We start from the raw sequence: 23,332 nt of genomic DNA on the forward strand, positions 1-23,332 counted from the left end.
CCTGGAGGGAAGGAGGTAGGCAAAATAATTAGATTGGATCTGATGTCTAATAGCTATATCAAAGATAGGAAAGGGAGTTTTCAGTTTGGACCAGAAACTCTTTTGTTTGGTGGAAACACCAAAGACTGAGTGATGATCCACTCTTCCCTTTCTGAGTCTCTTTCTCAGACTTCGCCTTGCCTATGTCTCAGGGGCACTGATCCTATATTTAGTTGTCTCCAGGCTTCATTCTCACTTGGCATATGCTTTGGTCCCAGGTGTTCACCACTCAAGCTTTAATATAAATGTATCCTCCATAAATAGAGAGGGCAGGACTAGAATATCAAAGTCAATTTCTAATAGATAAATTAGAACAGCACATATGCACATAATTATATACATCTATGAATATGATTTTAATCAGAGAATTGTTATGTTCAATAAATTATGCTATATATAGCTCATTTTTATCACTTATACATTTGAGCTGCCTTTGGGCACTCAAAAAACTCATTAATATTAAGACCAATTCCTAACTTTTTTTTAGAATTCTTTTATCGGTACATTTTAGGTAAACAATACATTTACATTTAACATTGGGTGCTTGTACCTGTACATGATGCATCTTGGTTCTTATTTTTCCCCCATTACCTGTGCGCTCTTCACTCCCTCCACCCTTCCCTATTTACATAGATTTCTTTTCCATTTTTTTTCTTTTCTTACAATTTTTCCTTTCCCTTCTTCCCTTTTTGCTTCATCTCCCACCACCCCTACACCTTTGGACCTTTTTGTTTTCAAATTATGAATTATTCATTTTAATCCTTATTTATAATAGCATAATGGAGTAGTTAAGTGCATGGCATCTATATTATGGCTGCCTGGGTCCCTGGGCCTCACTGCCTAGCTGATCACTGGACAAATTACTTAAGCTCACTAGAGCTAGTTTCTCTGGTCTATAAAATACATACCACAGTAGTACTTAACTAATAAATTTCCTCTGAAGTCTAGAGATAATGCATATATAGTAATTATCATGGTACCTGCAATGTAGCAAATGCTATGTAAATGTTGCTGTTATTATTACTACCACCATGAATTTTTTACTTCTTTATGAGTCCATTCTTGAACTAAAAATGAGGGTAATATTTATACTTACGCCATAGGCTACCATATGCTTGCATGAGATAATACCTATCCAGGTAGCCAAAATATTTTCTGACTCATACCGTGCATCTGTAAGAATTAACAGCTGTTCATATGTGGCCCCACCTTCTTGGCCAAGCAATTCACTGGTTTTTAATATGCCTTGATTATGTTAAACAATTATAAAGAAAATATTTCTCATAGTAAAAAGACCACTCGGTTTTCTTTTCCTAGATCTCTCTAAGGGAGTGAGCACTACACAAAATGTTGTCATCTGATAAGAGGAATAATGCTTCTTGCTCTTGGCATGAGTTGAGGAAATGGCCACTGTGCCAAGAACCCACTTCTAACCCAAGTCCTTACACCGGGCATGGCCGTTCCCAAACAAACGGGCTATACTGAAATTAAAATGACTTTTCCTGAGTTGGGGATTTAGCTCAGTGGTTCCACCACCTGCTTCACAAGCGCAAGAACCCGAGTTTGATCCTTGGTACCAAAAAAAAAAAAAAAAAAAAAATTACTTTTTCTGGTTTGAGGACACAATTCACCAAATGTAATCAGAAGATGATTTTAATAAATAAGCGTATGAAAAGAATTTTATAAAACCTCAAGAACTAGAACCAATTTTACGCACCTAGTCTTTGCAATTTAGCTGGCTTTGTTATACTAATTACTGGGTTCTGTGACCAATTGGTTTTAGATTCATGAAGCTAAAGCAGACAAATTGCTTACTGTTTCTACTGGAAGTCAAATATGGCAGGATTGACTAGATGTGACAGATGGATTCTATTAAATCTAAAAGTCTAAGTGAAGCTGGCTCTTCCAATGGAAAATCTTTATAACTTGAATTGCGAATGATATAGTCATCAACTATAGATGAGAAGGAATTTAGAATGTAAATTGTTTTACAGCATCATCATTTCAAGAGCTATAGACTGGTGTGTTGGTGCATTAAAATGTCTATTTCAGAGGGGCTTCCCAAAAAGAAACTTCTGTATTTAAATCACTCAAAGAATTCTCGGTAGTTTTCTGAATGTCCCTGTCTCAGCTGGTAGAGTTGAAAGAAAATTGTGGCCAGACTGTCAGATGCTTCATTCATATGATCATAGTTAAGCCTAAGTTTTACTGATAACTATGGGGAAGTTTTTAAGAATGCTTACCAAAGAGAGTTAGGTAGAAAACTAAAGTCAGTAAGTGAGAAGAGAAATCTGAATAGGTCAAAGAGACAGGCCGGTTAAAACATCAATATTTAAGCCTAAAATATAAAGCTGGAGGTCATAGATTTGAGGAGCTAAAGCAGAGAGCACATTTCCGGAAAGAACAGTGAGTTGGAAGAAAAATAAAATGTGCTATTGCCTGTGGCTGGTTCTGGTGTTAAAGACAATTCTCACGTGTGTTTAATGAAGCACAATGGGAACTGAGATCATCTTATGTACAGGTTACCCTTTGAACGACAGGTACACCATGTCATGTCCTAACCAGGAACTATTTATCTCCCTATTACTTAATTATATTCAGTTTAACTGCAGTTACCAAGATATGACCATAGACCAAAAAAAAAAAAAAAAAAAAGAAAGAAAGAAAGAAAACATTACACATATTGCTAATAACCTCCCTTGCCATATTTACTTCAGAAGCCATGGTTTGCACTACATGCATGCCACGGTCCTAAACAAAATCTGAATTGCACTTATTAAATAGAGGAAGAAAAGTAATGGATGGCAGGCATGTTGCTAACACCAATAAATAGGCCATTATTTTTATGGTGTACATTATTTTTTTATTGTAAACAGAGAACACATACTAAATTATTTGCATAAAAGCACAGTATTTAAAACTCGGTATGTTTTAAAATATACAAGTCAAATTCTTTTCAAAATGCCTTGAAAATATTGTTATATTTGTCTATAAGACTATTTCTGCTTTCAGTTATACTTAATCCACAAACCTACATGGAGGAAGCTAAGGGAGGGTAACTCCTAAAAGAACAAACAATGATGTGATCTTGGTTGGCTTGGACTGAGAAAGGGTTTTCTAACTTGATGTGGCAAAGGTTTTAGGAAAAAGACAACAGAATTATAAATCCACAACTGAGTTATAGTCCCATCTGCATAAAATGAAACCACAAGTCACACAAGAAGCTGAGTTAATTGATTATATGGAACAGAGTAAAAACTGAAATTTTTAAAAACTAATTTTTATGACAGGCAGGATACTTAATATCTAGCTGTTTATTTTCTATTGAGATTCTTAAATTTTCTCTGGTTAGGTACAAATATCCTTTTACCCCAAAATGATTTTTTTCTTCATTTCTTAAAATGAACCAGGATTCTTTTTGGAGCCATGAAATTACTACTCTTCTGATAAGACTAAGCAAAGGGGGAGAAGGAAGTAGAGGACAGATTTCTTTGTTCAATCCTTCTTTCTTTTTTTTTCTCTCTAGAACTGTATGCTTTTTCCTTCTGTCAGCATGCAAGTCTTTTCAGTACCTCCACATCTACATTATTGCTGATTTAATTTTCTGTCAAGCACTGCTCCTACAGGATAAATTAAAATTTGTGGCTCTTCCTGCTGTTCTCCCACTTACAATCAGCCTCTTGATTCAACACCCACATTTGAAAACACAAGAAAATCTTTGACTTATTCTTTTATTTTTGACCCACAAATTTGTTTTGCACTAGTTTTTTCAATGTTTACCCCACACTGAGAACATGCAAATCTTGTCTTCATCCTTTACATTTGATTTGGTACATTTATTTCTGTATGTTTTTCCACTTTGTCCTTCCCTTTTCTGCATCTCCAAATTCTGCATCTCCCAATTCAATGAAGACAAATATGAAGCCCTCCTCCTTCCATGATGTTTTCCCTCTACTTGAGAAGCCATGGGTCTCTGCTCTGAGGTCCTGCACTTTCCTGCAGGCATCTGTCAACACAGTGTGAGGTTCTGATCAGCTTGGGATGTTTGAGCACCACCTCTGAACAATCACTGACTGAAGACAAACATTGAACTAGGAAGTCAGGTTCAAAAACAATGAATAAAGATATAAATGAATAAGCAACTGATAAAAACAAATACAGCAGAGACATGAGTGGCTGCATCGAGTAAGGGAGACAGAATTCATGAATTTAGTGTATGCTAGTTACATAATGACACAAAGCTCTTGGAGGAAAAGTCAGTATCCAAAATTAACCCAATATATTATTTAGAATGTGTTATGACTGTAGCTAGATGACCCCCCCTCCCCCACAAAGCTTCATGTGGTCATAGTGGGGCTTTTTCAGAGGTGGCTGGATCGTGAGTGTGTAAAATTGGGATTGATTCATGGTGCAATGCTAGACTCAAGGGAAGGAGGATTAAGGGTGTGAGTGCTACCCGTCCTAAGTAGCCTGGATAAGCTATAAGAATAGAAAGAGCTGTGGGATAAGATATAAAGGAAAGAAGGAGCTGTGGTCATCCATTGTTGCTTTGTTACCTTCTGCCTGCCATGAACTGTTTCTCCTCTATGGTGCCTGTCTGCCCTGCCACCCTGCATTGGAACCACTTGATTATGGACTGAAACCTCTACAAATTGTGAGTTAAAGAAACCTTTCTTCCTTTGATTTTGGGTGTCAAGTATTTTGTCTCAGCAACAAGAAAAGTAACACAGAATGTCTAAAATTTGAATAAAAATTGTAAGATGTACAAATAAGACATAGTTGATCATATTTAGGAAAAATTCCTATCAATATGAAAGTTCATTGAATCACATAGATATTAAATCTATCTAAGACCTCAAAATAGATATTTTCAGTCTGTTCACTAAATTAAAGGTAATAATTTAAGAAATGAAATGTGATAACAATGATTTCATATCTAAGTAATCTCAACTAAAAAAAGATATTATAAAAAAGAGTCAAATTGAAATGTAGGTTATATACATCAGTGTTAAGTATTCTACATAAGGTTGTATGCAGCAATAAGTTAAATATTGTATGTACTGTTGGATTTATAAATTCACCCATGCATATAACACTACAAGTGAAAGCCATTAGAGTAAAGGAAAAGGATATAGTGATACAAAGTTGTATATTTTATCAAAATTTAGATGAAAACTTTGATGATAATAATGAAGAATTTAGTAGATAGGCTCTAGAAAAAAGCTTTGATATGGAAGAACAAAGAATCAGCAATTAGAATATAGGTCATTAAAAAGTACTGAATCTAAAAAACACAGAGATAAAATGAAAATAAATGAAGCTTTAAAAATGTGTGGATCAGCATGTAGCATAGTATGTATAATATGCTATATAGTAGATGTTATATTATATAAAGTATGTTACACTATATAATGTGCTATATTACATATGTTATATACAATATTATTCTTAGAAGGAAAGGAGAAGGAAACTTTTTCAAGAAATGATGACTGAAATCTATTTAAGTTTGTTAAAAATTACTAATCTGCAAATACAGGAAACTTCCTTCCCCCAAAATTCTAAATAATATATACTCAAAAAACAAACCAACAATAACATCAACAAAAATAAAGGCATCCAGGTAGCAAAGGAAGAAGTAACATTGTCTTTATTCAAAGAGCATTATCCTAAATCCTAAAGAATTCATTAAAAACTATTAGAAATAATAACCAAATTGGCAGATCAATGTAGCAAAATTAATACAGAAAAAATCAGTTTCATTTCTATACATTAGCAATGAGCAATTTAGCTAAGCAAGCAATTGTAATTAAAGTAGACTCTGATTTAAATGTGTTAATACAAGTTTAACAAGAGAAATATAATACCTGTACACTGGAAACCCAAAACATTACTGAGAGGAGTTGAAGAAGATCTAAATAAAGGGTCAGATATTCTTAGTTCATAGATTGGATGACTCAAGCTTATTAAGATAGCAGTTTTCCCCCAAAGTAATCTACATTCTAATTCAATCTCTTTCAAATTTTGAGAAAGCATTTTAACAGAAATTGACAAAATCTTCCTAAAATTCATATGAAAATGCAAAAGACTTAGATCTAAAACAAAAATTTAAACATTACTTGATTTCAAAGTTTACCATAATTATGGAGCAATCAGAGCAGTGTTGAGAGTAGCATAATAGTGGGCATACAAATCTGTTGAACACAATCAAGACTAAAGAAATAAACCCTTATATTTATAGTTTGTTTTTCGCAAATAAACCAGAGCACTTCAGTAAGCAAAGAATAGCCCCCACCCACCCACACGCAAATGGCACTGAAATGACTGCCTATGCATTAGCGGGTGTACTTGGACCCTTACCTAATCCCACATAAAAAATAGTTCAAAGTGGACGATCATCTCAAACATAAGAGCTAATCTATGCTTCTAAGCTTCTAGGGAAAATGAGAAAGAAGGCTTGTGATTTGAAGGGTATTGTTCTTTGCCATCCTAACAAAAATATAAGCCACAAAAGAAAAAAAGTGGATACATCACAGTTTATTTAAAATAAATTCCTTTGTATTTCAAAATATACAATTAAAAAATGGAAAAGGCAAGCTATAGACTGGGAGAAAATATTTGCAAAACTTACATCTAATAAGTAGTTGTATCTGGAAGGTATAGTAAAATATTTTTATGACTCAGTAATAAAAAATAAATGCCCAATAGAAACTGGGTAAAGGATTTGAATAGACATTTCTTCAAAGAATGTATACAAATGGCTAGTAAACATGTGAAACAATGTTCAACACCATCAGATATCAGAGAAATGAAAATCAAAGCCACAATGGGATAATGGACTGCAATGAAAAAGACAGAAAATAGCAAGTGTTGGAGAAATGTGGAAATACTGGATCCCTGAACAATTGTTGGTGGGAATATTGAATGAAACAGCCAAATTGTAAAACAATCTCTTAAAATGTTAAGCGTAAAGTTAGAAAGAAATCCCTCTTCTAGTTTTCTATCCAAGAGAAATGAAATTATTGCATTATGCCCTTAAGTGGATTCTGTGGTATGTAAATTATATTTCTTTGAAGCTGTAAAAGTTATGCAACATACTTGTAAATAATGCTGTATCTTCTCCATTGCAACCAGAGAGTATATGATGCCAGTTTAACTCATTATTTTGTTTGCAAGCTTGGTTCAGTTAATTCTTGCTAAATTTCTTCACTGCAAAGACACTTGCTATGATGTGAATAATAGTGTTCATCCCAAATTCCTCTGTTGAAATCCTAATTGTCAAAGTGATGGCAATAGGGGGTAGGGTCTTTGGAAGGTAATTAGATCATGAAAATAGAGCCCTCATGAATTTGATTAGTACTCTCCTTTTTTAAAGAGCTTTTTAGTCCTTTTCCAGCATGTGATGATACAGTGAGAAAAAGATATCTAAGAACCAGAAAGTGGCTCTTACTAAACACTAAATATGCTGGCTCCTTGATCATGGGCTTTCCAACCTCCAGATCAATGAGAAACAAATTTCTGTTACATGTAAACTACCAGGCTATTGTATTTTTAAGGCAGTCTAAATTGACTAAGACAATACCTTTTCTAGGTATTATTAATAAATAACCTTTGGCTGATGTTTTGATCATTTGTGAACACTCTCTTATCTATTAAAATTTTTGCTGTTTAATTTTATCACTCATTTTTCAGCTTTATTAGCTGGCATCCCTCATAAAGAAGAGTTCACATTCCACTTCATTTTTCTTTGCCTATCACTATGGACACTTTGGTTCTTTTCTATTTAATATGTTATAATCCATCTCATCACTATTGTATTTTATGCTCATATCATCCTAAACTTGGCCACCTGGAGTCCTTCTGAACCCATTCCTTTTCTTTTGGATATGCTCTCCTCAGACTTGGTGCAGTTCCTTATGTTCCAGCACAGGAAGGCATTCCAAGCTCTCCTGTCCTTTTCCTGAACCAGTCATCTCTCCACGTATCTCTAGTTGCTTTAGGTGGCTAATGGTGATGATTACCAAAAACAAATATCTTTTTTAACCTCTCTCTATCTCCACAGAGTTGAGCCCTAAGGTATTACAGAGTCCATGATACATATTTCCAATAAGTGCTGGTCAGATTAAATCCAGTCATAAGCGCTGAGGACACTTTGGAGTCCTGCAATGGATATAATGGTGAGCAAAAAGAGACAAGGAGTAGACCAGTGTTCCAGCTAACTCTGCATCACTGGGTGCATTTACAGGTCAATACAGCATCAGATTCACGCTCTCCAACTGTAAAAATAATTACCTGCTTCCAAAGCGTTCTGGGAAAATTAATTTGCTAATGCCTGTAAAGAGGCTTGAAGATCAAAAGTTCTCTGTGCATGCTAGTATTATTAGCTTAAGTGGTTCTCTTGCTCCTGATGAAAACTGAGATGGCTAAATCACAGGGTCATTGTGAAACCATGCAAGATGCATCATCACATTAATGTCTGAGCAGCAGAAATCTGAGTGGTGACACTGCAGGAACATGCAAGAGGCAGTAAAGTACGAGTGGCACTTGATTTCTAAAATCCAAATGTGTATTTAGTTGAAGGAATGTTGAGTGACTGTCCACCACGCCTATCTGCTATGTGTGCTATGTTACACGTTCCATTTTCTAATTCTATTTCTTTGTTGCTTGCTGTTATTAATTCTAAACCTGCAAAAATCTCCAAAAGAGGGCAGATAAAAGTATGAAAAAGAAATAATTGTGCTGAAGAGAAAATGCTATAATGTGGCCTGAGCCTGTTAGGCAAGTCACTTCTCTGTGACTCTAACTGCTGGTCACACTTGGAGATGATGATGTTGTGGCACCAGCTTCAGATGTTATTGGAGATACATGAAGAACTGCAGGCTACAGCCAGGGCCAGGCTCTAAAGAACAAGTGAGGAGGAGGAAGGTTGGAATGTGTGAACAATGTGTCTGTTGACATGCCTTTCATTTTCAACTACCTATGCATTCATGAGGATAGATAAGGAGACTTGGGGCCACCTAATGAACTTATAGATTATTTTTTGCTTTTATTTTGCTTTTGTTTTGAGACAGGGTCTCACTATGTCTTTCAAGGTGGCCTTGAACTCACTATGTGTGGCCAGGCTGGCCTCAAACTCATGGTTATCCTCCTGCTTTAGCCTCCCAAATGCTGAGATTACAGGTGTATGCCACCACCAGTAGATTATTTATAAAAGCAGCTGCAATAATTCTACCCTTCTCTATATGCATATCACTTCTGCAATGTGATCTGTCACTTCTTCCAGAAAAAATAAGTGGGATGTATTCTCTTCTCATGAAAGTGGATTTGTCCTGAGATTTGTAAAATCGAGAGACATTTTAAGCATGTATTATGGATGTGTTAGCTTTCCATTGCTGTAATAAAATATTTCAGATAATCAACTTATAAGGAAGAAAAATAAATTGTGGTTTTTAAGAATGCTATGGGTTAAATACCATTCTTCCTCCATTTTAACAGATGGGAAAACTGAGTCAGGTAAGGCTTAACCAACTTGTAGTTGCTTTTGCAGATACTTAGTGGTGGAGCCAAGAATCAATCCCAGCTGGTTCAACTTTGAATCCTGTATCTTAATCATGATGCAAAGCTACATATTATAGGCATTTCTCTAGGGGCCTGTGGGGTGTCCTGACAGCCTCTAAACTACTGCAGGTAGAAACAGCCACATGCAGTGAAAATGTTTTATTCACTAAAGTCTAACATTAAAGAAACTACTCATCCTCTTTTCAGAAGGATGTAGGGGTGTAGGGGGTGTTTTCAGACATACTTATGAAAGACGCCTATGAGCCTGAGCATCTGTTTTGATACACTGTTCAGTTATGAGAGTCTCAGATTCATAGGGTCCAGAAACCCTGTCTGGGAAGTAACAAGGGCAGAGCTTGCATCCCCAAATATGTTTGTTTGTGATTTCTGAACAGGTCACCTGAGAGCAGTGAGCTGGCCAGGCCAGGGACAGTCACACGTGTTCCCAGTGTAAAGACCAAAGGAGTCCAGGCTGCAGTGTGATCAGATCTGACAATAGTACAGATGAAATGCCAAGAGCAATTTCCTCTCATACCCAGGCAGGTAAACAATCCTCCACGTTCAGAACCACATCCAGGCTTTCAAGTAATGGAGGTAGCAAAGCAAGTGTGGCACTAACATGTCTAATCTGGACGAGTGTCCTGCTTACAGCAACATCCAAACAGCAAATCATGAAGAATGAAACATTACACAGGAACACTTATGAAGAACATCATCTCACTCTCCATGGGAATGTCAGGAACATCTTCTTGCACAGTGTGGAAAATAAGAATACAGAAGGGACTTGAGCTGGAAATGTGAAGACTCTAAAGACGGGCTTATCTGGGTATGATGTCACCACGTGTTGACTGGAGTTAATGACCATGAGGTGTGTGCATGTGTGTCTGTGTGTGTGTGTCCTCTGCAATATGTCTTATTTTAAAGTAACAATGAAGCACTCCTGAAATAAAAGTAAAGCTCCTCAAACGACTTCCTTGGCTACATATTTTTAAACTTTCTCCATTAAGGATGTTACTTTAAATATTGAAAATTGAAGATAGAAAGTAAAACACTGACAAAAAAGGAGAGAAGAGATGGATTGGCAAGAAAATTTGCTGCCTGTGACAGACAGGGCAGTTGTGTACCGTAGTAACAGGGTGACATGCTAGACTCTCAGTGTGGCTATGACTGTGAAGAGGTATATCTAGCTCAGTAAGGGGTCTACATGGCAAGAGGTCCAACGAGTCCTTTCAGCATCTTTCAAAATATGGGTGTCAGGGTGAACACTATGAGAAGCAAATAAAAGTAATAGTACCTGAAAGCTATTAAGTGTTTATGTGATATCTGATAACCCACATGAATATCTGACAGCTCTCAGAACAATCTAATGAGGCAAATATATGTTTAATTTAAGGAGAAGAGGAGTCAAAGAATAAGGAGCTTCTTGAAGTTGAAAACAGGCAACACTTTCCACCCTAAGCAACTGCTTTCCTAAGATATCTGTGCAAAACTGGACTCTTTGACCTCATCCTCAGTTAACAAGACTTAAATATCTTCATATATAATATCTTCACATATAATATCTTCACAATCAGGCTCTGATTTTCTCATGCCTCCCCTAGAAGTTATTGTCCAGTCCCATTTTTTCTTTTTTAAAAGGCAGGAAACTTAGTAGCCAACTTAGCCCATTGTCTTGAAAGTTGTAGAAATTTTCTTGCATCCCTTATATTGAGGAATTGGCATGTTATTTAGGGTTCTTGTTTTTTTAACTTTTAATCATTTACTTAATATTTGTAATTGAGTGCCTATTACATATAAGGTACTATGTTATATTTTTGGGAATCAACAACAGTGAAGCTATAAATGGTGCCTGGCTTAAATAAAGAATCACAAAAACATATACAGAACTATAAATGTGTATTAAATCCTGTAACAGAGAAATTTATAATACTATTAACTTCCATTGTCCAATATAGTAATTGCTAGCCAACTATGACTAGTGATGTAAATTAAAGGTTAATGTAAAACAATATGCTGTAACATTGGTTAAAAGGGCCCTTTTGGTTACTGGAAAGCACAAACATGGAACATTCCTATGATGGCAGAAGGTTCTGTGGAAATGTAGTTACTTTTATCATGTGTTTTCTTCATAAAATTTATAATTGGTCTTCATTGTCCTTGTATGTATTTTTGTTTCATGTCTCTTGACTCCACTGAATGCAAACTCCATGCAGGTTTTTTTTTCTTACCACATATCCCGCACACAGCAGATGCTCAACAAATTTACTGGATAAACAAGTTAAGGAACCATGAGCTAATCTGGAAACGTTGTTAACAGCTTAGTTCTGAATAACCTAGAAAAGAACTTGGGAGAAGAAGAGCATTTCAGGAAAGGAGAAAATAAATGAAGGCCTTGGTAGCCCATGGACGAAAAGAAAGTGATCATGCATGCTGAGAACTGAGCAGCAAGTAAGGAAATGAAAGAAACCAAGTTTGCAGATGAGCTGGCAAGGCAATGAAATCTTCCCTCGAATCTTAGGAAAGGACCCTTCTGCTGAAAGAGCTGGTATCTGCCCATCCCTATCGGTGCAGTCAGAAGCCAGGTTATTTGTTTCTACGCCAGAAATGTTAGCTCTTGGTATTACTCCAAATTGTGGCTGGTTGATGGGGACTGATACCTACCTACCCTTTGCCAGGTACTTCTCTTATCCATAGACCTTGAGTGTACCTTGACAGAGCAATGCTTCTTGTCATCAAAATCTCCAGTAGGGTGCTTCTCTCTATTGTTAATACAGATAGTTTCACAGACTATGTATATGTAAGTTCAATACGTGGTTTTGGGTTGTTCATTGGATAGCTTAGTTCACTGTGAGGGGTGTTTTCTAGAGCTCTTATTTCCCCAGCTCCTGTCCTACTCAGTCCATGCCCCTTCTCATCTGCAACTTGGGCTAAGTCCCCCATGACCTGCTCCTAAGCATATCTGAGTTACAAAAGTCCTGTGTCTCCATTCTGTGTAGCCCAGTGCCACCCTGAGGATGCATATGTGTTCCTCCAATGCATCTCATCAGAGAAGTATGTGAGTTGAATTTTCCATTCTAAACATTTTTGTGTCTTCAGGGAGAAATGAGACAACTCTGTTCCCAGAAGCCCTAAGGAGAGAGCAAAAAGTAGAAATCACTGTGATGTTTCAAAGAAATTTTGTAAGAACTAGTCCCTGGTTCCTGATGACCACTAAATAATGCTGACTTAGCAGGCCTGAATTGCATTATACTAACATTACTTTTAGTGATTTGGACTTTAGAAAATAATGTGGATACGTAAAACTATCAGTGAAGCTGTATTAGCAATCTGATATAAATATAGATGTGTGTATGAATGTAAATATATAAATAGATACTTCTGATTGGTAGATAGATAATAGATATATACATACACAGAACCATGAATGCTCATATCATTTTTACTCCTGCATTGCAAAGAGGTACCCTTTTCCCCCTCAGCCTTGCCCATCCCTTCTTTGAGCCCCTCTAGGAAGCCTGTGTAGATCAGCTCTTGAGCTCCTGCTAGCTGCAAACAAAAGAATAGCTAAACTTAGAAATATCAGAGAGTTCTTGGCTGGAAGGAAGGCCAAGATAATACAAAGTCTATGGGATGAGTTCTATGGGAAATAAAAAGATGAGCTGGAGAAGGGACATGAGTGACACTGGAGGAGAGGGTGTGTGTGGTTGTGTGTGTGTGGCTAATTAGGGAGAAATAGAGGCTTGTAAAAAGAAGATGCTCAGTTTTCTTGCTTATTAGGAATATTTTTCAAAAAGTGCATGGAAATTTTGTATTCTCTGTTATTTTTCTATGCTGAGCTGCCTTTCATAAACCAGGCACTGTGTTGAGATAAGGACATTGAAAGAACTTAATATTTGCCTTGTATTTTTGATGTTTAATTGCTAATTTCCCCTTAAAGTTTCAAAGAAAAAGTTATGTGAATAATAATACTTCTCTAACCATTGATGAGAAAGCAACAGAAATTGGAGACATTAATATTGCCACTGTATTAGTCAGCTTTACATTGCTCAAATAAAAGACTACACAAGCACAACTTAAAGGAGGAAGGTTTCATTTTAGCTCACGGTTTCAGAGGTTTCAGTCCATAGTCAGCTGATTCCAAGGCAGAAACACTATGTTGGAAGGGGAGGGCAGAGAAAAGGTACTCAACTCATGGCAACTGTAAAGCAGAGAACAGGGGAAAAGTCCAAGCAGAAGAGTCTAAGAACCAGATATAGTGTCCAAGGTCATGCCTCCAATGAGCTACTCAAACATCCAAAAGTGTGCTTTACTAATCTAGGCATCTCTCCAGCCAGTGCAGCTGACCATAAGGATTAACCGTCAGAGTTATCAAATAGGTAGATGATGGTTTTCAATCTTCTAGACTCAACAAAGCTTAGCTTTTACTGAGCTCCTATTACATGCCATTTTCTTCAGCTTTTTTCATGTAACACCACATCTAGTTTTCAAAGTAAGCTTATGAAGTAGACGTTACTGCCATTTTATAGATAGGGTCACTGACGCACAAACCAATGAAGCCCATTGATCAAAATCACAAAGCTAGAGAGTTGATGAACTGGCATTCCAAATCCAGGCAATATTTTTTTGAAATCAATATTTTTATCAGTATACCATAATGCTCTTGAGACTGTAAATGATAAATGCTAGGCAGTGAATGCAAAAACGTCCCTTATGAAAAGTTCTATGAATATGCAGAAGTGAAATTCTGTAAGATGCTCTCACCACAGATGTTCACAACAAGCTCTGGAAAGGAAATGTGTGGTGAGGATGGGATTATGGCTGATCCACATGATTATTTTGGATTTTCATGATATTGTAATATGATTTTAAGCACAAACCAGGATAAACAAACAAATGCTAACTTAAAGCCCATTTAAGTTATTTACATTTCCTCCTTGTGCTTAATTTTATATATTGATTTGAGCAGGATTTCCCTTGCTACTTTTTCTCTTTCAAAAATTTGTCACATACATTTCTCTTTGATAGGATTGTTAAATATGGTAATTAAATCCACATATAAACATATGGTTATGTCTAGTTACACAATTAATGTTAATATATGGCATGTAATCATCATCTAATTTGAATTATATAGCATGTGGTGACATAATTATAACATGTAATGATGAAAAGATTTTTATTTAAAACCAAATGAAATGACTACAGCTTGAATTGGATGATTTCTAAATTACAATTTCCCACTTGCTTTAAGAGCCCCTCAGGGAAAAGGACAGGTTGAGCCAAGCCTGTTATTACGGGGGAAAAAGATAGAAAACAATTTAAGTACGAAAGAAAATAAGGTGAGGTTGTGATATTTCTTGTTTTTATCAGACAGAAACGAGCAAGCTTAGCCAAAGGTTATTTTTAGACTATTTGTTAAATAAAATTGCTTTCAAGCTAAGGCAAAAAATATATTACTCCAAGCTGCCTTTCACCTCACTGGTCCTCAGAGGGCTTTCATTAATCACGGTGTGGGGGGCAGCACAAACCAGCACAACCCTGCTACCCTCACCCTCACCGCCAGTCACCCCTTCATTTTGGTCCCCCGGACTTTTATCTGTGCCAGGCATCCTTTTACAAACGTCTTGTCTTCTGCAGAAAATTCTGCTTCTGGAAAGGGCAAAAGATAATATCCTCAACTCTCAGCAATAATTGAAAGGAGGGTTTCGATCTCCCCTTTGCTCTGAAGACTCCATGAAAGTTCCCGGGACTCTGGCTAATGACAGGAAACACATAAGGGGGCAAAGTATCAGGTATCACGAAATGAGCCTGGGAGTAATAAAACAAATTGGGGAAGGGAAAATGGAAGAGAAATGCGGAGGTGTCCCCTGGAGCTGACCTGTGAAAAGTGCTGTAGTTTGCCAGGGAGAAGGTGCTGAGCCACCCATGATTAATCAGTGAAAACCCAATAGATGTGGATATTGGAGATGAGATGCAGCAAGCTTGGCTTGTTAAACATTGACCTTGGGGAATAGTTTTGTTTTGCTTTTATTTCTTTAAGCTTCAAAATCAGGTCCTGGGGGCATTGAAGTGATTACCATTTGTTTTTGTTTTGTTTTTGCTCTGTTTTTCTTGCTTGCTGTAAATGAACTGACAGAAATTCCTTTGGGAAAGCTGAAGTTCTTTCCATACAGGGGTCCATGACAAGAGTCAGGGTGGTGAGGTGGTCCACATCCTCCTTCAGGTCCCTATGGGTTAGAAGAGCTATGCTGAAGCCAGAGCAAGGGAGAGAGGAGAATTCTGCCCTCCAGATTTCTTGGCATGCAAGGAAGGAAGGAACAGGGGCTCTGGGCCTTCCTGGTGGACTCCTGTCTCTGCTATACCTGCCATGCCTGCCATGTCCTCTGGAGAAAAAGGTGGATTGGAATTACAGAAGTTGGGGGCAGTAATGCTATGTGGGTCTAACCTTTATTTCCCTAGGCTTCAGGTCCTGCCAGATCTAGTGCAGGGGTGTCGCAAAGCCCAGTGGAGTCAAGAATTTGTGTCTAAACTTCTCTGTTACAGTGGATGAGTCATTTCTATCCCTGCAGAATTTTTCCTAAGATGTTAAACACAGGTGTGAGCTTGGCAAGCTCTAGATGACCTTAGAGTGAAAGCAGATCTTTCCTGTTAGAAGCCTGTTGCTGTTCAATCCCAGAAATTCAACAGGCCACTTGAAAAGTGATATGGGTGCTGGCTGAAAGGGACAGGACAATGAGGAACAAAGAGATAGCTGCAAAATTTCACATTAACATCAAGTTTTGATAGCCCAGCTTCTGAATGGAAACCTTATTTGCTACTTCAGATGATCCACATGTCTATATCTGACTTAAGAATGAACGCAATTGCAAGGATCTTGCACAACAACTGGAGATAGCAATCAAGTTGCTAGGCAGGCTAAATTTTCCTTCCCCTCTTATTAGGCACTGATATAGTAAAACAGGCAACATCTATGAGAAACCTCATGCTCCTCATGCAACATGAACAAGTAAGCAGAAGGAAATAGATCAGAACTAGACTTCTGCTTTATTAGATCATCATGAAGATGAAACAAATCAAATCACCAAAGTGTGATCACTTAATCCAACATCTGGCATATAAGTAGTTATCAATACATGTTAGCTCCATTGTTCTTTTTACTGTAAGGGAAGGTGACATGCTAGCATAAAAGCTGAACCATAACAAAGTTTAAGGACCACGGATTTTGTTAGAGAGTAGTTCAGCATCGTACCAATGAGAATATGAATTAGCACAGATATGAATGGAAAGTTCAGCCTTGTGAGACAAGAGATGTATCCTCATAAGCTTCCCCATTGGGGAAGGAGGTTATCTCAGAATTTCTACTTAAAAGCTGATAATGATAGCTTAAGTTTATTGAGCATTTACTGTATGCCCAATGTTGTCCAATTTTCTTTATAGGCGTCATTATTTCCTCCAGTTTGACTAATGAAGAACCTGAGCCACAGACCCAGCCAGTCACTTGCTGTGGGCAGTTATGCAGTGGCAGAGAAGCAGGCTTGGAAAGGAGATAAGCCCGTGCACTGATCTACTAAGGTACAGATCTGCCTTCTGAGACATGCTGAGCAGGGGTTGCTCTGTCTAATATGCCAACTGAACGAGGCCTTGAGAAATTGCTAAGCAGCGACAGTCACGTCTCAGGGATGACTGCTGAATAGGAACAGGGGCTGCCAGACAGCTGCTTCATGATCTAGTGGCCTCTCATCCTGAGAGCTGGCTTCCACATCTATTATACACATCCCATTAGAAAGCAGGGCCACGCTTCTTCTGGATGCAGACCACTACCTTGAATACAGAAAACACTCAGCTCTTCATTGTAGCCATAAATTACTTATGGGGCTGTGAAAAGCTGAGGGTGTGGCCATGCAGGAGCCTGTCATGGACCTGCACATGCTCCAGCCCCTCCCGTTCCCAATCCGTGCACATGTGCTTGTCCATAAAACCAGTAAAACATGGAAGTTTAAACAAAGTTTTTAAATGATGCAAAATTCTACCTTCTAAGTATATGTGTGCATATGTACCTAGTATATTAATATATAGTCAAAAGCTATAGACTCGGCAAAAGAGGTGATTCCTATAGCATTTTATCCATGGAAGAGAAATTCATTTCTGCCCACAGAATAGCAATATTTTAATGGGGTTGTTATATGTATATTTGCATAAGCCATTTGTGGAACAGATAAAATATTTTTAAATCAACTAGGAGCAACTCACGCTTTGTAATAGTATTTTAAAAATAGCATCTGTGAGTCCCATGCCTCACATAAAAAGACTTTAAATGGTTGGCAATTTCAGGACATCAGCTCCTGCATGGAAACAAATCCTTTGAATGATTGGACACAATTGTATCAATCCAATGCCAATATTATTGAATAAACTGAAAATGCACTAGCATATTTTGTATTTTTAAAACTTTTATTTTGACAATTATAAAGACTTAAATAAAATCCTGAACCAGGGCCTTCTTTCCTATACTATTGTTAAAATGTTGTACTGTATAATTCTGACTACATTCCACATATATAGTTAATGATGATTGTGTGTCACTCACTGACTCATCCATTGAATACACTATTACGGAAATGAGAATATATGTCAAGAACTATGTTAGCTACAAGGGGACAAAATTGAAGGAGAAGTTCAGGTCTGGCTGGGTCAAGTACGCCGCACTCCGGTCTCTTGAGCATGCTCAGAGACAAAAAACAGTTGAGCAAGCTCACTCCAGTGCGTAGAAACTAGATCAAGTCGACCATACCTCCTCACTCTTTGGGTCGTGAATCCTTCGCCTCGCCCAGACTATCACCCCATACGGTTTAAAATAAATTTAACTAATAAGAGGATGTCATATGTTCTCCATTGTGTATAATTATATCCCTTTCCATCCAATCAAATTATGCCAAGGCTAAAGCTCTTAAAACCCCGCCTATGTAACCGCCCTTTTATTTCCCTATATAAGCTCGTGTAGTTCCTCAAAGAAGCGGAAGCGTTCCTGAAACCTCCCCGGAGTCAGCTGGTGACTCTGGGCCTTACCTTCCCGGTCCGGGCTCCTGAACCTAGGTCTGTGAGCGGGCTTGCAGGACAACACAAAATGATGAATAAAAATGGACAGGTTCTCTGTTTTAATTGGGCGAATGGTCTTGAGAAAGATTTGGCAAGGTTTCAGTGAAAAGAGCCTGGTATTTGAAACGGATGGGCCGTGAATCTCTGTTGCAAAGACTTAATTCTGATTTTCCAGTGTGAAACAGTCATGGACAGGATGCAAAGGAATCAGCATGGCTATGTTCTAGTAAGTAAAACTTTATTTTGCAAATATAAGAGCCCAAAAACTATATAGCTTTTAAACCCCTGGTTTAAAGTGTAAACCAGGACTGGGGATTTGGTTCAGTGGCGCTGCTCCTGCCTCAAAAGTACAAGGTCCTAAATTTGATCCCCTGGTACCAGAAAAGAAAAACGTGTAAACTGAATATTTATCAAATAATCTTATTTGCATTGGTGAGTTTGTAAACCATAGAGTTGCAATTGGCTTAAAGACCCTGAGTAAGAGCTGCATTTGACTACAAGCATGAACAATAGATGTAAACAGAAAGGTCACAGAAAGGAAAATCTGAGCTGAACTTTGAATGACAGGATAGAAGTTAATTTGGTGAAGACTTCAGAGAAAAGTGCTCCATGCAACATACGTAAAGACTTGTGATGCAAAGGTATTCTTTCTTTAGAAAGCGGAAACCACATAGTGCCTGAAAAAGAATAGACCCAGTAGACTATGGTACAAAGTGGAGAGGTGGACAGAGCTTTTCAGATGAAGAATAATGTAACAATGGCAAGGCTAGGAGTGTTTTGTGAGATCCACTCAAATGGATGACTCTGAGAGTCCATATGTAAATGTGGCCTGGGAGCCCAAAGCTATGGTCATTGCTCCCAAGCTAAGACTAAGCTCTGTGATTCAATCACCTATCTCCACAAATGAAATCTTGGTAGTAACTGATGTCCTTGAGATAAAATACCTGACACTCTCATAACTTAAAGGAGGAGCAGTTTATCTTTGGCTTGTGGATTTTGTCCATAATCTACTTTCTCCAAGGTGGAAATAGGATGGCAGAGGGGCATGTAGAGGAAAGAGTGCTCAACCCATGGTGGCCAGGAAGCAGAGAGAGAAGGGAGGGGCAGGGGACAAGAATACACCCTTCCCTGTGATGCCCACAGTGACCACCTTCTAACAGGACATTCAGCTGCTGAAATCATCACTGAATGAGCCCACAGCTGAGTATAGCACCCCATGATCCAGTCACTTTCCAAACCCAGGGGACTTGGGGGACATTTCAGATCTAAACCCTAACAGAGACTCTCCCTCTGTGAGCACAGTGTGGGTTCTCACAGGCCTGGTGGCAGTGATGGACAAAGGAGAGCATCTTGGGGAGCAATGCAGGGACAGCTGGAGTCTTAGCTTCTACAATGATTTCCATGAAATCATGAATGTTCACAATGTGAGGAAATCTAGAGACCACTTTGATCTGCACTTTTCACCTGGTGTCTCAGGAACCCCAGAGCTCTGAAAAGATACTGAGGAGGGCAATGAGGAGGAAGGGCACAGCAGGCTGCTAGGGGTTTCAAACAAAGCTGCCCCAATGTGAACCGTGGAAATGTAATTGAAACATTTAAAATCTATTGGTCAATGACACTTTCTTTTTCAAGCGTGGAAACTGAAGCCTCTTGAGGTTTCCCAACTTGCTTGAGGAAAACAGACCCCAGGCCCTCTCTTTCCACCTTCACATGACTCCTGTGACTGATCCTGGTTCCCACTTCTTCAACTAGTGATTTCCTTATCTGAACATGGTATTTGTGACACCTGGAATCAAGTGGGTGGGGTGGATGGTGGCGAAGTGCTTCCAAGCTGTTAGAGCTGGTGCAGAAGCAGGAGAAAATGAAAGCGAACACTACTTGGATGTAAGTGCTGTGATGGCTTAGGTGCCTCTTCATGTCTTAGTAAAAGTGTAATAAAAGCAGAACCAGATAGGCATGGAGTCCTAAATTCTGTCCAGGATGCTAGAGATGAGACGAAAAGTGAGGAGACCCAGTCTCCCTCGGACACAGAGCAGAGAGAGAAAGGTTTGCTGACATCCTTCAGCTGCCAAGGCACCTCTTAGGAAAAACCTGGGCTCTGCCTCATGGGTCTCTGGTGACCAGCACTGCATTATGCACCCCAAGGCTGCCCTCAGATAGAGGCACTGATCCACTTCATCTCCCTCTTCCCTGGTCTGTGGTCCTACCTAGCAACACCAACTGAGTAAATGAAGTAACTCTGCAGACTTCGAACTGCACAGAATTGTTGGGACATGGAAACTGAAATGCCTTAATGTGCCTAACTCAACTACTTTTTCCTAATTCCTAATCTCAAGAGTGGTTCTAGGGGTTCACTTTCAAATGTAAAAGTTGTAATTGTTTAAAATAGGATAATTTCTTCTGTAATCACTAGGGTTCATTCTCATCTCTTTCTCACTTGATCACTTTACCTGTCACCCTGCATTATAGGTGTGATTGTCATGCTGACCTTTCTCACGTGCCCCTGGGGTGTGTGTTGCATCCAGATTTATACCTGTTGCTACACAGGTCTGTAAGTCTTGCTTCTATTTCTTGATCCCAGCATCAAGAGGAGTCTGATGAATAAAGGAAAAAATTATCATTCTTGAGGTTGGGCTTGGCTACACTAAGCCAGGTTTGTTCCAATTTGGAAATGTACAAAATCAAAATCCTGTCCTAGGCTCTTGACATCTACTGGCAAATGTCTCATCAGACAAGCAGCAAACAGCTCTCTCTGAATGCTAAAATGCTCCACAGTGGACTTTTCAAAGCTCTCTCAGCCAAGAACAGCTTTAGATCAATGACTGCCAAAGCACACAGGTGGCTCAAAGAGTTTAGCCAGTTAGCAATTTCTAAATTTATACTGCCATATATCCTTCTTCAACTGAGCATATGAGAGATATCCAAATGGTCTCTGTTATTAAAATCGCTGTTGGGGGCCGGGAATTTGGCTCAGTGGTTTCGCCACCTGCTGCCCAAGCGCAAGGACCAGAGTTCGATCCCCGGCACCAAAAAAAAAAAAAAAAAAAAATCGCTGTTGGTGCAAACTCATAAAGCCACATGTCTCTGTTTCAGGATGAGAGTCTGCATTTCAGCTTTGCCACTGGCAGCAGGACAGGATTGGTCCTGGTAGCTCCTTCTCAAATGTGCTGTGCTCTTCTCCCTTGGCGGGGAGGAGATGGAATCGCCAGGATAAAGCCTGTGCTATTTGGATTCCCTCAAGGCAATATTATAAAATATCTGCCTGTCAAATTTTATGTGGGTGGATTATACATTTATCCATTTTTCTTCCACAGCCCCCCAAAAAGAGTAAGAAATAAAAATAAACCTAGTTGTGTTTTAAAATAATCATCTACATGGGTGTCCTTTTTTAATTTATGAGACTAATTTCAAACATGAAAACTTTAGACTATGGAGAATAAAAGACCTTGTCTGCAGAAAAGAAAGAAAAAAAGTCGAAGGAGAACTGTAATCTGAATGAATTTTGAAACTGCAGCTAATGTGGGAAGGGAAATGAGGCAAGTGGAAAGAAAAAGCACGCTTCTGAGATTGCTCTTTAAGGACAGGCCCTATTAGTAGCTGGAGAAATGTGTATTCCAGAGAGCGCAGAAGTAGATTTACATATTCAATGTGCAGCAATCTATCATTTTCTATGAATATCCAACTCATATGTGACATCTGAATTCTATTGCAACAGGAAAGGATCCAGAATGCTACTTTTGAATGCAACAACATACTATGTGATAGAGAGGGAAATTCACTAGAGGATTGTTAATGCTAACGACTCAATATAGCATACTGAATTAATGAAATAACTATGCTTAAAATTAAATTCATGGTACAAGCACTTTGTATATAGTCTGTAGATCTTTTGATTTACAATTATTCTCTTTCCACAACAAGAGCCTTAAGGGCCAGTGGTATCTCTCAGTCAACTTCGATTAGATTACAACATCTAACTTTTTTTTTTTTTTTTTGGTGCCAGGGATTGAACTCGGGTCCTTGCACTTGTGCAGCAGGAGGCGAAACCACTGAGCTGAATCCCCGGCCCTACAACATCTAACTTTTAATTTACAAGAATTTTGCAATGTAGCTGTTAAACACAGCCATTATTTATATACAGTAAAGAATATCAGCTTACATTAAATAGGATATAGTAAAAAAGGCAATTCTTAAAACTTAGCGGCTCTTGTTTTACTACATTTTACTAATCTTTTCTTAAAATAACTTACAATGGTTGTTATAGTATGGTGTAATGATAACAGTTTGATGTGATATTGTGTATCACTTCCTAACTTCATATTAAGTGGGATCAAGGAAATTTTACACCTCAGAAATCAGCAAATATTGGAAAAGATGTCATAAGTTATTATTTCTCTGTTTGCCTAAACCTAGAATATTGAAGGATAAATTGTTAATGACATGAGTTAAAATTAAATTAGAGGTCTGGTCATAGACATTAGATTGTGACTAGCAGAAAAAATTTAAAAATTATTCTTTGAGTACTCAAAAATTATTTCTTAATTCTATGAAAATGTCACTTTAAAATAAGTGAAGTTCTCATGTATATCTTTTTGTTGTTTTTCTCTCATCTTACTTGCAACATAAACTAAAGAACAACCAA

This window comes from Heterocephalus glaber, unplaced genomic scaffold (genome assembly GCF_053883595.1).
Source record: "Heterocephalus glaber isolate CG9 unplaced genomic scaffold, H.glaber_assembly_v1.0 deba00001531, whole genome shotgun sequence".
In the NCBI taxonomy this organism is placed as follows: domain Eukaryota; kingdom Metazoa; phylum Chordata; class Mammalia; order Rodentia; family Bathyergidae; genus Heterocephalus; species Heterocephalus glaber.